The sequence below is a fragment of the Eptesicus fuscus genome, chromosome 4, assembly GCF_027574615.1.
Source record: "Eptesicus fuscus isolate TK198812 chromosome 4, DD_ASM_mEF_20220401, whole genome shotgun sequence".
In the NCBI taxonomy this organism is placed as follows: domain Eukaryota; kingdom Metazoa; phylum Chordata; class Mammalia; order Chiroptera; family Vespertilionidae; genus Eptesicus; species Eptesicus fuscus.
Window position 1 is genome coordinate 96,332,723 of NC_072476.1, and position 15,506 is coordinate 96,348,228.

Consider the following 15,506-nt stretch of genomic DNA (forward strand, 5'->3'; position numbering starts at 1 on the left):
TTATGGGGCCCAGTGCAAAATGAAAATGCATGACCCTCTATTGGAAGAGAGAGAGAGAGAGAGAGAGAGAGAGAGAGAGAGAGAGAGAGAGAGAGAGAGAACAGTGCCACTTAAAGCACTAAAGTAAAAAGCCTTTTCCTTCCTTCTTCATTCTCTCTTGGCTGTCATGGTGTTTCCTAGTTGCTATTTAGTGTCATTCTAAGTAAAGGAAAAGTAAAAATTTGATTCATTAGCGGGAATTTTACTGCCCATCTTTACGTGGTGCAAGGCCAATTTTTTATTTTGACTACGTTTGACTCATGCAAGGAATCACTGAAATGACATGATTCATTGTTTGTCCACGTATCATATGTCTTTTTTTCTTACAAGAACAGTGGGAATGAGGCACAAAACTCACTGAACCATTTTAATTTCGCTTCCTGCTGTGCACACATTTTAACCACAACGTTACCTTTGAATTGATGAGTCAGGAAGGATTGAAATGCAAAGTGACCATGCACTGCAGTTGCTTTCCTATTCCTTCTAGATCATCACTTTCAGCACAAGGAGTTGGGGAATACAGGGAAGTAACAGGATATGATAGGGTTCCTCAGTGGCTGTGTCTCTCAAAACACCATTGCTTTCTTTCTGCATTCAAAGCAAGTTTTGGTTTGAACAGAAGTGAGGCCACTTGGGCTACCAGCACTCCCCTCTCCCGTGTGACTCACTCGTAGACATAGGACACCTTGAACTCACTTTGAGCCGCACTGAACTCCAGAATCCTGTGCTCGCAGGGCATTTATGAACACTACATGCACACGGGGCAGCAAGAAATGGCTGGAACACACGTATTGTGCATTCTCCTCTGCTCACCTGCGCCATGTCCTACAAAACACAAGTTCAAAGACAAGATTATTCAGAACTTCAAAGCTGGTAGCAGTGGAAAATTAAACCAAGCACAACTTCCAGAGAACCTTTGGATGAGCAGGTGGGAGGTTTTGGACTGTGATGTCTCTAAAGTCCCAGAACGCTCTATACAGCCAGCCACTCCCTCCTCAAATAGTCCCTTCTCTCGTTTCCATGAGCCCTCCTGGTTTCTCTCCCCCCTCAGTGGCTTCTCCTCCGCCATCCCAGAGGTCCTTGTTTTGTGGATCTGAGAGCTTATACAATTTGGGGTAATCTTTTTAAAAATCATGTACAAGTACAAGTTCATCATTGGGTCAAAAGTAAGCATTGTGTAGGATAAAGAAATTGCTAAAAGTTGCAAATTTTAAAAAGCTTGTTTTTCATGAACACTCATCTCTAATAACATTTTCCTACATTTTTTGGCTGCATACTCCTTAACCCTTCTTTAAATGATAACGTTTGCTTATCATAATATTGTCGATAGAATAAGAATGATAATTCATCTTGCTTTAACACAGTGAATAGAAATTAGTTTTATAATTTAATGTAGGAGAGTGTCTTTCCACTTCACCAGGGATAATGGCAATGTCATTCACATTTTTAGGATTGTTGGCAAGTTTGGGCAGACTTCATTCACATTTCTCTTACCTATGAGCTGTCAGATTTGGAAGAACTCACCCTCAGACTTGTTTTGTTTATTTCAAACCCAGTTTTCCCTCTGTTTTTGGCGCTGAGCAGCGTGGGACATGGTCATGTCTTCATGAGACCTTTGGTTTCACATCCCCAGCTTTCCATCCAGCAGAGTCAGCAATGTACAAGGCAGGAATATTCCTGAAGCAATCCGGGCACTTGGACAGTTAGCATTGACTTAAAGACAAAGAGAAAACATTCCCAAACACAAAAAAATATATAATATCCCACCTGTGATGATTAATTTTAGGTCAACTTGGCTGCACCGTGGCCAAACCTTTTTCTGAGTATTTCTGTGAAAGTGATTTCGGGATCAGATTAACATTTAAATTGGAGGACTTTGAGTAAAGTAAATTACCCTCCATAATGTGGGTGGGACACATCCCATCAGTTGAAGGCCTTAATAGAACAAAGACTGACGTTCCCTGAGGAAGAAGGAATTCTGCCTGCAGACTGTCTGGGTGCAGACTGCAACTCTTCCCTGGGTTTCCAGCCTGACAGTCCACCTTGATGGTTTTGGACTGCCAAGCCTCCACAATAATGTGAGCCAATTCTTTAAAATCAATCAATCTCTAGATAGATAGATAGATAGATAGATAGATAGATAGGCAGACAGACAGATAGATAATCTCCTGTTGGTTCTGTTTCTCTGGAGAACACACTAATACACTACTAACCTCCCCTTACACAGGCTTACACAGGTCCCTAAAAGGATCCCATCCACCCCAATACCCCAGAATGTACAGAGATGTGACAGAGTAGACTCAGAGTAGAAAAATATAGCAGTCTTACGGTCAATCGATTACAATGAGAACATCTCATAAAAGATTTACAGAACTGTGGGACCACATTTACAAAACGATGGGAATGCATCACCAATGGCCCCATGACGCCCTACAAGACACTCCCAGGGAGAGGCCCTGAGCTTAAGCTGGGTGAGCTCCCTGATCAGTTCCCACCAGGTCCCACCTCCAAAGCTGAGGGGCCCTTTTCTTCTCGGAGCCCTGCTTCCCAGTCAGCTCATGCACCATACAGTCTGGGGAGTAAATGTCCTCCCCTCTCACCAACACCAAGATATCTCTCCAGCCATGCTCCCCTCCCTCTGTCGATCTCCTTTCCCTTGTAGCTGAGCCGTTCTCACCAGCCTCCAAACATGGATGCTTTCTCCATCTTAAAATAAAACCTTTCCTGTGTCTTTACTTTCCTCCCTGGGTACCTCTTCGTGTCTCTGCTTCTATTGATCACAAAACTCCCAGCAAGTCTGTGCTCAATGCCATCTTTTCTTCTTCCACTGTCTCTTCAACCCATTCTAATCAGCTTGGTGGAAAACAAAGGACCCGGGGCCCAGGGCCTGGGAGTCCCTGCCACAGTCCCAGACAGCTCCCTCCCTTATTTTAATGAGAGAAAAAGCAAGCTCCTGTCCTACGGAAGCCCCGATTACTTGGGTTTTCTGTTTTATCCTGTGTTTTGTGTGGCTGACCTGCGTTGGTGGGAATCCTGGGAGTGTTGGGATGAGAGTGAATTCTTACCAGAAGGTTGCTGAGTATGGCGTTCTATTTCAATGTCTCTTTGTTCCGTGGCAGTGATCAGAACAAGGGGACTTGGTATGAGAAGGTGGAAACAGGAGCCTAAACAGAACTCTGCCTCTCAAAAGAGAAAACAGCTGAAGAGGTGGTGGGATTGTTTTCCTTCAAGCTAAGTGGCCAGAGCCAAAAGCAGAAAGCTGGGGGCCGGGGTGTGGTCTCACCTGCTCCAGGTGAGGCTGTCCCAGCTGTGAAAACACAATCGCTACCAGGCAGGGGAACTCGCTCTACACACTCTGCCCGCCCACCACCACCAGGTGCTTTGAAACTTGTCCTTCATTGTCCTACGAAAGAGAGAAGGGAACCAACCTTTCTGAGCACCCAGGATGTCTCAGGTACTGCGTTAGGTGCTTTACCCATCTCACTCAATCCGTACAATCCTCGGAAATGGGTGATAACTTCCCAGCCTCCGGCTAGACAAATTGTCAAGGACAAAGTTGTAGAGCTGTCAAGTCCAATATTGAACCCAGTTCTGCCTACCTCAAGTTCATGACTTGTCCAGGGTAGGACAGAAGGAAGAAATAGACTTGAGAGACCTCATGGAGTTGTGTGCACTGATCAACAGTGGGAAGACAGACAAATTGCTTGAATTCTGTGAGTCTCGGTTTCCTCCTGTATAAAATGGGTAGACTGGAACCTCCCTTGCTGAGTTAATGTAAGGACTAAATAACAGAATGCACAGAAAGCCTTTTGAGCAGTGCCCGGAGCAACGCTGGCTCTTATTAAAACATCTTAGCCCTTATCACCAGTAGGGCTAACAGCACTGTTGTTGTTATTAGGTTTGGCCAATGTTAACACCCAAGTACTATCACCCCTTCATTTTCACCCCTTCATTATCACTCTTTCATTAATGCAGCAGTGACAGACAGCCTTCTGAGTGCCTGAGATACCTCATTATGGAATAGACACACCCCTGCTCTCAAGGCGCTGACATTCTAGTAGAGGAAGGCAGACAATAAACATGTAATCACAGTAAGCAAGTAAACCAGCGGTCAGCAAATCTGTTCTGAAAGGGACAGATAGCAAATATTTCCGGCTCTGTGGGTCATAAGGCTTCTGTTTCGACTTCACAAAAGCAGCCATGGACAGTCTTTAAATGAAGAGTGTACCTGCTCCAATATAAATGCATTTCAGCCAAAACCGGTTTGGCTCAGTGGATAGAGCGACGGCCTGCGGACTGAAAGGTCCCAGGTTCGATTCCGGTCAAGTGCATGTACCTTGGTTGCGGGCACAACCCCGGTAGGGGGTGTGCAGGAGGCAGCTGGTCGATGTTTCTCTCTTATCGATGTTTCTAGCTTTCTATCCCTCTCCCTTCCTCTCTGTAAAAAATCAATAAAATATATATAAATGCATTTCAAAACCGGGCTTCGTGAAAGATTTAACTCAGAAGCCACAGTTGGCTGACCTCTGAGGGAAACAAGGATTACACAAGATTACTTCAAAGAAGTACTACATGCTACGAAAAAAAAAAATCAGTGGAGCAGTGTGATACAGCATGACAGGTGTGTCAGTGCAAATTAGATGGGCTGATCAGAGGGCACCTGAGCTGAGCACTGAGCGAGGAGACAGGCGGCCATGCAGTGAATTGGAGTGAGTTGAAGGTGAGGAAACATTGCAGATGAAGGAAACACGTGTGCAAAGGCCCCGGGGCAGGATCAAGCTTGGTTGGTGGGCTCCAGGAGGCCTGTATGGTTGCAGCATCAGGGAGAGAAGACACAGGGGGCAGGTCCTGCAGAACTTAATTAGCCTAAAGGAGCTGGTGTTTGGTGTTAAGTGTAAGAGTCCCTTTCGGAGTTTAAATGTGACAGTAAAGTGTTGTTGAGTTACATTTTAAAATGTCACTCTAGCTGCGGTAGAACAGAGAAATCACTGGTGACAATGACAGAGAAGAGTGGGGAGGGTTGAGGAAGGAGGGGTGATAGGCAGTGGAGACCCCCTGAGGAGAGAATTCCTGGGATGTTTCACTGGGAAGACAATATGGTTGTAGCTGGAGGAAGATGTGTCTTTGTTTTTATTGATTTCAGAGAGGACGGGAGAGGGAGCTAGAGATAGAAACATCAATGATGACAGAGAATCACTGATCGCCTGCTTCTGGCACAATAGGGGATCCATCCCGAAACCTGGGTATGTTGATTCCTTCATTGGAATAGAACCCAGGCCGATGTTCTATCCACTGAACCAAACCAGCCAGGGCAAGATGTGTCTTAACTGAGATTTAAGGATGGGCTACTAGAGCATGTTGTCTGCTGAGCAGGAAGGTCTGATGCGGAAGGAGAGGCTGGAGTGAGGAGGGATGAGGAGGTAAGGATGGATGGGACCGAGGGAGAATGGGGAGGAGGTGATGCAGTCTGGTGAGAGCAGGGACTAAAGCAGCAGGTTGGATGATGGCTTTGAGAGAGAAGATGGAGGAGTCCCCATCTGTGAGTCCAGTGAGTGTGGGGTCCCCAGTATCTTCTCCTCTTGATGCCTTTCCCACTTGTCCCTGACCTGAACTTGATCCCGCATCACCATGGATACACTGCCCTTCCTCTCCCTAACCCTCTCACCCAACGGTATGTAATAGCCAGAATCCTTTGATCTCTAAAGGCTGTAATCCTCTGCCTTTCAAGATAATGAGTTAACCCAGTACATTTTTCAGAATAAATGTGCAAATCACCTGATCTCCACTTTTCTAAGGGACTGAGCTGATACAGGGCATCAAATTTGAAACTCCCTCCTCCATTGTCCTCTCCATCTTACAATCTCCTCTCTCCCTGAAATATTTATCTTCCTTCTGTATTCCAAAAAATTACCCTCACTCCAGTTAATCCCACCTTCTCTGTGATGATCCAGGGGTGGGCAAAGTTGTTTCTGCCAAGGGCCATTTGGATACTTATAACATCAGTCTTGGGCCATACAAAATTATCAACTTAAAAATTAGCCTGCTATATTTGGCCAAACATTTAATTAACTCACTCCTAATGCCTTAGCAGGCCCAGACCAAATTATTTCTCGGACCTTAAAGAGCCCTCGGGACAGATCTTCCCCACCCCTGAAACTATAACCACAGCCACAGAGATTCTTCTCCTCCTCCCACAACCCTCGACCTTCTTAGCAATTCTCTCTCAAGTTCGTTTTGAATGCATATGTGTAATCTCCTCAAGCAGATGCTGACATTTTTTAGTCCTAACCCCCCCAAAGGCAGGTTCAATAATTTATGAAATAGTAGGTGGGAACAGCAGTGTTCTCGTACTGACTCAGAGAACAGATTGTTAACTTTTCAGAATTCTGTGAGCCAGTTGTGAAACACAGCCATTATTCAAAATTGTTACATAAAATTATAGTTAAGTAAATAATACTAAAGCCTAAAATAGAAAATTCTCAACGCTCATGTTTTACAAATTATTCTGGTGCATTTTTACTATTATCTATGCATTTGAGATTATGTCCACTGTATCTATGTATATGGTGGAAATACTAACTAATAATGAGTTTCTGTGCATGTCTTCTCAACGCCATGTTCAGTGATGGCAGCTTGAAATCAGGTAATAGCATTTATACCACAGAAATTGGCACATGCTGTGGTATAATTCAGGGCTATCTTCCCAAGAGGGTCAGCTGTCATTTACCAGTACACTACTGATTGTAAACCAATTTAATAGAAGCTTCTAGCGAACTTTCCAGGTTTATTTCCTATAACTACATACATGATCGATCTCTCTCCCCATCCCCCAAACAATTTTTGGTACTCTATGCTGAAAATACTTCATACTTCTGGGTCATTCCATGTGCCCTTTGCCTAGAATGTACTTTTTTCTCTTTTCCACCTGGTAGACTCCTACTCATCCACTGAGCCCTGGTTCAAGTACAGCGCTGGGAATTTTTTTCCTGACTCCCTGTATTAGTTAGCTAGTGCTGCCTTAACAAAGTATCCCCGACTGGGAGGCTTAAACAGCAGACATTGTGTTTTGTTTTCACAATTCTAGAGACTAGAAATCCAATAGCAAGACGTTGGCAGGGTTAGTTTCTCCTGAGGCCTCTCTCCTTGGCTTGCATATGGCTGCCTTCTCCCTGCGTCTCATATGGCATATCCTCTGTGAATGCATCCGTGGTGTCTCCTTGTGTGTCCAAATTTTCTCTTCTTATAAGGACTAGTCAGATTGGATTAGAGCCTACCTTACTGGCCTCATTTAAACATAATCACCTATTTAAAGACCCTATCTCCAAATACATGCCCTAACCGGTTTGGCTCAGTGGAGAGAGCATCGGCCTGCGGACTGAAGGGTCCCAGGATCGATTCCGGTCAAGGGCATGTACCTTGGTTGTGGGCACATCCCCAGTAGGGGGTGTGCAGGAGGTAGCTGATTGATGTTTCTCTCTCATTGATGTTTCTAACTCTCTATCCCTCTCCTTTCCTCTCTGTAAAAAATCAATAAAATATATTTTATAAAAAAACAAAAAAAAACACAAATACAGTCGCATTCTAGTGTACCGGGAGTTAGGACTTCAACATATGAATTTGAAGACATAGTTCGGCTCATAACACTCCCCCAGGCTTAACTTTTTATTTTAATGTTTCTCTTAAAACTTTGTGATACTTCTTACTATAGAAACTTCCATAGCCATTTTGAAATTATCTCTTAGTAGCTTTCTGTGTAACTGCTCTATTAATTTCATTAGAGACCCTGACTTACTCATCTTTATATCTTCTCATACCTGGCATCATGCATACACAGAAAAAAATTTAAGTAATCAAAAGAATGGAAGAAGAAATGAAGTTCTGCTCTTACAGAGGAAATGTGTATTTTGTTCTTCAAAATAATAATTACTTTCTAAATTCACAGGAATCACAAAAATTCAAAAAATATAGAAAAGGGTCAAGAATAAGTTTTAAATTGATTGAGAGAGAGAGAAACATGGATTTGTTGTTTGCCCATCCATTCATTCATTGGTTGATTCTTATATGTGCCCTGACCAGGGATCAAACCTATAACCTTAGATATCAGGATGATACTCTAACCAACTGAGCTATCTGGCCAGTGCCCAAGAATAATTTTTTAATCATCCTGGTCCTTGTTATCTAGAGATAACAGCTGTTAAGGATTTTGTTTGTTTTTTTCTTCAAAGCTTTCCATATGATTAATTTTATCAGATGGGAAGAGACAGGCAGCTGTTCCTTAGTATCTATCCTTTCCTTCTTGCAAGTAATAGCTTTTAGCTGAGTAAAGAAGAACCTAGAATGAGTATTACATTTCTCAGGATTCCTTGTATCTGATGACTAAGTTCTGCTCAATAGAATAGGATTCGGTGTGCTGTGTGATGACTCCTGGGAATCTGCCTTAACAGGCAGCGGGCCTGTTCCCTCCGCCGCCCCCCTCCCCCCCCCGTACCCCTCTCCCCATGCCACACACACACTCCCCCACAACCCTGGTCAGTCATCATTCCTTGCTGCTTCCTGCTGCTTAGGAAGCTGAAACCTCCTTCTCAAACTGCAAGGCTGAGCCCCTGTGGACTCCTGCAGAGAGAGCACGCTGTAAGGCAGGGTCCCTGAAGACCTTATGGAACATCCTGGGCCTCCAGGCTTTGTTTTCGAGGGAAACAAGTCTGCCTTAAACCACTGTTTGGTTTAAATTTCTGTAACATACAGATGAAACATATCATTCGGTAACTTTTATTTATTCATATTTCCACATCAATGAATATGGAGAGTATGGTGGATTAAAAATGGCCACGAGGGGTACAGTTTGCTGGTTTCTCAAAATGTTAAACATAGAATTACCATGTGACCCAGCAGTTCCACTCCTGGGTATGAGAATTAAAAAGAGGTACACAAGTGTACACAGCTGCATTATTTACAACTAGAGGCCCAGTGCATGAAATTCGTGCACAGGTACGGCCCTAGACCTGGTTGCAATCAGGGCCATCTTCCCCGGTTGCCCACAGCCAGCTTGCCCCCACTGCCACCCACCCCCGGTTCCCCTTTTGCTACTGGGTGCCTGACGGCTGAGGGAAGGGACTGAGAGGTTGGCTGTTCCCGCCTGCTCGCCAGCCCTGCCCCTGCTGCCCTCTGTGTGTGGGGCAACCTGTCACTTCCCTGGTTGCCATCAAGTGATCAGAGCCTGCCAGCCGGGGAAAGGGACCAAGAGGTGGTCAGTGCGCCTCATAGTGACTGGTCCAGTGGTCATTCTGCTTTTAGGGTCAATTTGCATATTGCCCTTTTATTATATAGGATAGCCCAAAAGTGGAAACAACCAAACTGTCCATCAGCTGACGAATGGATGAACAAGATGTGGTCTACTCATTCAATGGGATGAAGTACTGATACACTCTATGGCATTGACGAGCATTGAAAACATTATGCTGAATTGAAGAAGTCAGTGACAAAAGGTATCTATGACTCCATTTATATGAAATATACAGAATAGGCAAATCCATAGAGGCAGGAAGCAAATTAGTGGTTGCCAGAGGCTAGTGGGAATCTCAGTGACTGCTTAATGGGTATGAAGTTTGCTTTTGGGGTGATGGAAATATTCTGGAACTAGATAGATGGTTGCACAACATTGTTAATGCACTAAATGCCAGTGAACATGCTGTAAATGGAAGCCTGGGACTTTCCATTTCTGTGGAAAAAGACATGTGGAGAGAGCGGCCAGCTGTCCCTATTGCCCAGCCAGGCTCCTGCTGTGTGCAGAAGGCTCTGTTCTAGGAGCACCGGTCTGCCCGAAGCTGCCCGAGAGAGAGCTCACTTGCCATCAGCAGCCATCAAGCCCAGTCAAGTCCAGTCAAGCCACAGAACTGTGAGAAATCATAAATCACCGTTGTCTGAATCCACTTCCTTTTCGGTGGCTCATACAGAGAAACAGTAACTAACATAAAGAGTGGCTGCCATGCAGTTATCACTCAACCTGCCTCCTGCCTCGAGGCATTGATGCCTTGCCCAGCTTCCTAACTATTCCATACAACTCTGTGCTGGACATTCTTATATAAACAACTCCCTGCACTTACCTGATTTCCCCGCTAATACTCTCAGCAACAGCACACTTGCATTTAATGGAAACATTAGGGAAAGAACATTCTAAACATATTCCTAACTCATTAAAGAAGCAAAAGCAATCGTGGTGATTTCAGGCCATGTTATTTGGGAAAACAAGGCCTTGCCAGGCTGCTGAAGAGTTTGTGTAGAATCAACCCTGTGATGTATCTGATGAGTCCTATCCCCAAGTTTTCACTTGTATGCTAGCCTTAGGCTTTCTATATTGTCCTTTGGGGCTTCCCATAGGGTATATGGGACCCCTATGTGTGTGTGTGTGTGTGTGTGTGTGTGTGTGTGTGTATCTTAATTAAAATATGTTACAAAATGCTTGGGCCCATGTGAGGTGATTTCTCCATCAAGATTTAATAAGCCTTTAAGTATTTGTTTATTCTGATGAGTGTACATAAAGATTCCTTCCTCTTAGGGCCCAGGCACCAACTTTTCCTGTTTACATTCAGAAAACATCTCATATTCGTCTTGTCAAATGTGACATGTGGCTACTTTCTGTCTCCCACCATGAAAAAAGTGTAGGGAAACTGTTATTATTCAGTGTCATGGATCTTCAGAACCTATTTGTATTAAAACAATACAGAAATTCATACCTCTGTAGCTAGCTTCCTAATTCCATTTACTTAAAGCTAACTGCTTTGTTGTTTATGACCCTATGTTGTCCACCGTGGGCCTGTGATACTCCAAAAGGTTGTCACAGTACTTTGTTAATGATGACCACAAATGCAAGTCCAACCCAGAATATGCAGGAAAACGTGAATGATAATTAATTTCTGGGTCAGGTTAAATTTACCATTGAGGGTCATAGGATTACTTTGTAAGGTGTTGAAATGTCTAATCACTATGTGATACACCTGAAATTAATACTGTATGTCAACAGTAATAGAAAAACAAATTTTTGAAAAATTTACCATTGAGAATTTTATAGCACAACCATTGAACAACACATCTCCCAATTATATCTTCTCTTGAACTTCGCAGGCTGTAATCAAAGCATTCTGAGCATATGGTTGATTTCAATGTTGAGTGCCCCTGAATTTCCAGCATCACCACCAGTGGGGAGGTGGGAGTGGGGCCATGAGTGGAGTGGGAAGAGCTGTCCCATTCATGCAAGAAATGTTCATCTTTCATTTGGCTCAGATTAAGGACCCCTCACAAAACTAAAGACACCATACTGATTGGAGGCAAGAGAGGACATTGATTGGCAGGACTGATTGACAATGCTGAGCAACTGTCAATAAGGAGAATGTGAGCGCAGTTAACCTGGGAAGATTGCCTGATGTGAGGCTCAGAGCCAGTGAAGGGAGTAGGATGACTGTTCCGTGTGCCTAGGGTGGGGCCACACAGTGTAAAGACCCTTGCCACCTCCCCACTGCAAAAGGTGCTATAGACCCAGGCAGTACCACTGTTTGTCAGAACATATAGGTGAGGCCTGACACAGGAGGTCATACCCATGGCTAAGTCCAACAATCCCACCACTGGGGGACTGTTGGTGGCAAAGAGTACTGCAGTTTGCCTCTGTCCAAAGTGAGAATCCATAAGCTCCATGAGATCCTCAATAAATGCCAGCTCTGAACTTCTGGATGACACCATGTGCACGATAGGGGGTTAGTGAAGGGCCAAAATGGGGAAAGACTGAGAGTAAAGTCCACACAGGACCTTAGCTGGGTCCAGGGTGGCCTGGATGGCACTACTAGTCCTAGCCAGTCCTAGCACCAAAAGGGCCATAGACCATTTTGAGGAATGCATTCCCAAGCACAGTGGCCCACTTTCTTCAATCTGTGGATGCCAGTACTCCTAAGGTACCGGCAAGTTGTAGGCAACAAAATCTATTTCAGAGAACAAAAGGAGACTTATTAGAGAGTGCTACAAAGTTTGCTGTATCACTGGCAGAACTGGAGGATGGGCTTTAGGCAAAGCGTCCAGAAACAATTCTTAGAACCACAGCACAGAGCAGGCCTGATTGGTCAGAGGCCACAAAAACATGCTGCCTCTGCCACGGCCTGGGCCACCAACATGCAGTTTGTTTCCTGAGTTAAGTCTTCGGTGGGGACGTCCAACTGGTAGAACTGAAGTTGCATGTTAGGAGCAAATGGAACTTGAAGGTTCTCCAATTGGTTGAAGGGATTCACAACGTGAGGACCTTCTAGCACGTAGAAGTTGGCCCTGGAAGCTAAGATGAGTTTCACAAGAGGGCTAATGTCAAGGAGGATGAAATTTGAGAACAGGCTATTGAACTTGATTATTTTGAGGTCATGGCCATCTTTTCAAGGGAGTGGGATGAAGGGCAAAAATCCCATTGTAAGGCGTTGGAGTTGATTGTTTAGAGATGAAGTGTAGACAGAGAAAAGTTAGGGGTTTGAAAAGAGATGGCTGAACAGGTCAGGGAACAATTAGGTGAAAAAACAGCTATTTTCAAGTCAAAATTCACACAATCACATATATTGGCTTGGATGATGTGAGCAGAAAGATTCAGGAAGGGGAGGAATATGTGAGGGCTCAAGGTTCGGAAGTGGTAAACATTAGCATTATCAACAGTAACAACAGAGGTGGAGAGATGGTAACTCGGGAGAGTCAGCCTCGGAGCCACTGTAAGAAAAGATGGGAGCATGAAGATAAAAGAAATGGGGAAGGAGGGGAGCTGTGGAACAGAATAGACCATCACTGAGTGTTCCCAGGATTTATACCACTTGTTTATCACAATCAGCAAGACCGGACTAACCACTATAAATGGACGTGGATTAATTTATGAAAACAACTCTCCGTGTTTGTGTGGGTTCTTAATTTAGAAAGCATTCTTGCAGTTTTGAAGTGATTGGGATTTAGTCAGAATCCACTGTCCTCTGAGTGTCCGAGCCCATCTCGTTTAGAAAAATGACTGCTAACAAATTAGTTTTTTTGAGTGTCTTATCCTTGCTTTATTTCTGTACTTTTGTCCTTGGTTAATTCTATTACAAGGTGAATCGTTTCAAGTTTCCCCCCTCCTCAATTTTATTCTTTTTATAGGAATCTTTCACAATCACAGCTTCACATGGAAAAAAATGTCCTTCCCGATTTTTGAATTGCAAGTTATGAGAAATAAAAGAAACACTTGTCTACAAATGTTTAAAATTCCCTTAATTTAAAAATTCCCTTAATTTTTGTTTGTTCAAAAAGACAAACACACGTGAATTTTTAAACATCCAGGGCTATAAGTGACCTGAAAGGAGGAAATGTTGTTTAGTTAACCGCGAAGAACAGTATTTTACAGTTGTGTCAGTTATTAACCTCTAATTTGTGTGAAAGAAACTTCTAGAACTTTCCCTTTCCGTAACTAGTAATTAAACCATTACTCTGATTGGAGCAATTAGAGGTGAGTGTTTTATAAAAACAAAGGTAATGGGAAAGACGCTACACACTAAACACATCCAGATTAAGAACTGCTAAAAAGCAACCGAATAACAGCAAAGAAAGCAATTTGAAATCACAAAGGAAGTTAAGACAACCCATTTCAACTAAAAACAAACTCTTGGTGGAAAACAAAACAGGACCATTGTAGCACTTCACTCACATATATGCATACATAATCCTCCCTTTGAGTGGCAAAATGGTCCCACCTATATTAAGATAAAGTTTTGTCAATTGCAGATTAATTTGTGCAGCTAAATAAGAGAATGTCGTTTGAGCTTTATTGATGTTTTAATTTGAAAACATAACACTCCATTAGCATGGTGTCTTTGAGAAATAAGTAGGGTACCTGGGAAGGAACTTTGCCTTAGAGTATTAACATTCCTGAGCCTCTGTTACTTCTCGGAAGGCAGGGTTTAACTGTTTTAGCCCAAACACCTTTGACCAAAGGGTTCCACAGATCCTTGAAAGGAAGCACTTAACTTTTTAAAAATGGTAACAAAAGTGGATATTCTTAGAAATCTATGGATTTAAAATGCCCATCTTTGCCCAATTTTGTCAAAGCCCTTGTAAATGTAAGACTTCTTTTAAACAACCGATTCAACCCCAAATAGATGGAAGTTGGATATCCTATTTAGAAAGCTTAAAATATCTAACACGACCTTTGCTGTTTATTCAGCAAATAGCCTAACTGTTCAGTTTATCTTTACACCTCTTTGCGAATGTACATTTATGAGGAAAATCTGATGAATTCTGACCACCTAAAGCAGTGATTCTCACACTCAGAATTGCCTAGTAGGGTGCTTACTAACATTCAGATTCTTAGGCACTCAGCCCTCACCTGAGGTTAAGAAATAAGCTTTGTTTTTTTGAACTACAGTCCCAGGTGAGATAAACTTTTTAATTATAATAAGTTAGTAAAATTCAACCCTTATGGGTTGGATCTGGCTCATATTCTTCATATGAGTCAAGTTGGGGGGTAATTAACTTTATCTTCTTAAGCAACAGGAATGTGACTTTTTAAAAACTTAGACTTTATTTTTAGAGCAGTTTTAGATTTACATAAAAATGGAGGGGAATGTGTCCATCTACTCCCTCTCTGCCCCCTCTCCCTAGCTTCCTCTATTACTAACATGCTGTATTAGTGTGGTAAGTTGTTACAATTGATGAGCCAATATTGGAAAGTGTCTTGGCCAAGACTGCCCAATACATCACTCAGTGCCTGGGCTGTTGCTGGGATCCGCGCCCCACCCACACACCCACTTGAACAAGCTGCCTGGTAATTTCTCTTGGAAGATGTTCTGTACAGATTAATAATAGCATAATGACTGTAATTGTTCTGCTCCCGTATTTGAACACAGGTGGCAGTAGGACTCATTTGACTAAGCACTTTGACTAGTGCCTGGGATTGCTGTTATTTATCCGGGCTCTATCTTCAATCTGGGACACACTCTTTATTGGCCTGAGCGTCTAAACCTATGAAACAGGGCAACTATAGCATAGTGCACTGTCACAAATTTATACCATGACATTTTCCAAAGGGGGGTGGGCTGAATAAATATTAACGCTGGAGAACTGCTCTGAGAAGGGTAATAAACATGCTATGAGTTTCACACAAGGGTTCATTCATTCTTTGAGAAAGAGAGGGGGATACAAATTTTAAATCGCAGTTCCCGTTCTTAAGGAGCTTCCATTTTCCCAACTGAAGACCGGTAGGACACCAATAAAAAGCCCCTTACAATACGATGTAGTTTCTTCAGTAGTCTTAGAAATAAGTCACACCCATGGCTCGGTGGAGCTGGAAGCAGGGTGAGTGGCTTGGCATCTGGGAGGCTTCCTCTGGAAGATGTGACTTTCTGGCTTGACTTTTAAAGCATGAGTTGGCAAATCCCAGAGAGCGCGTTTCTAACTATTTGTGGTGAAGAACCAGTCATTTTTGC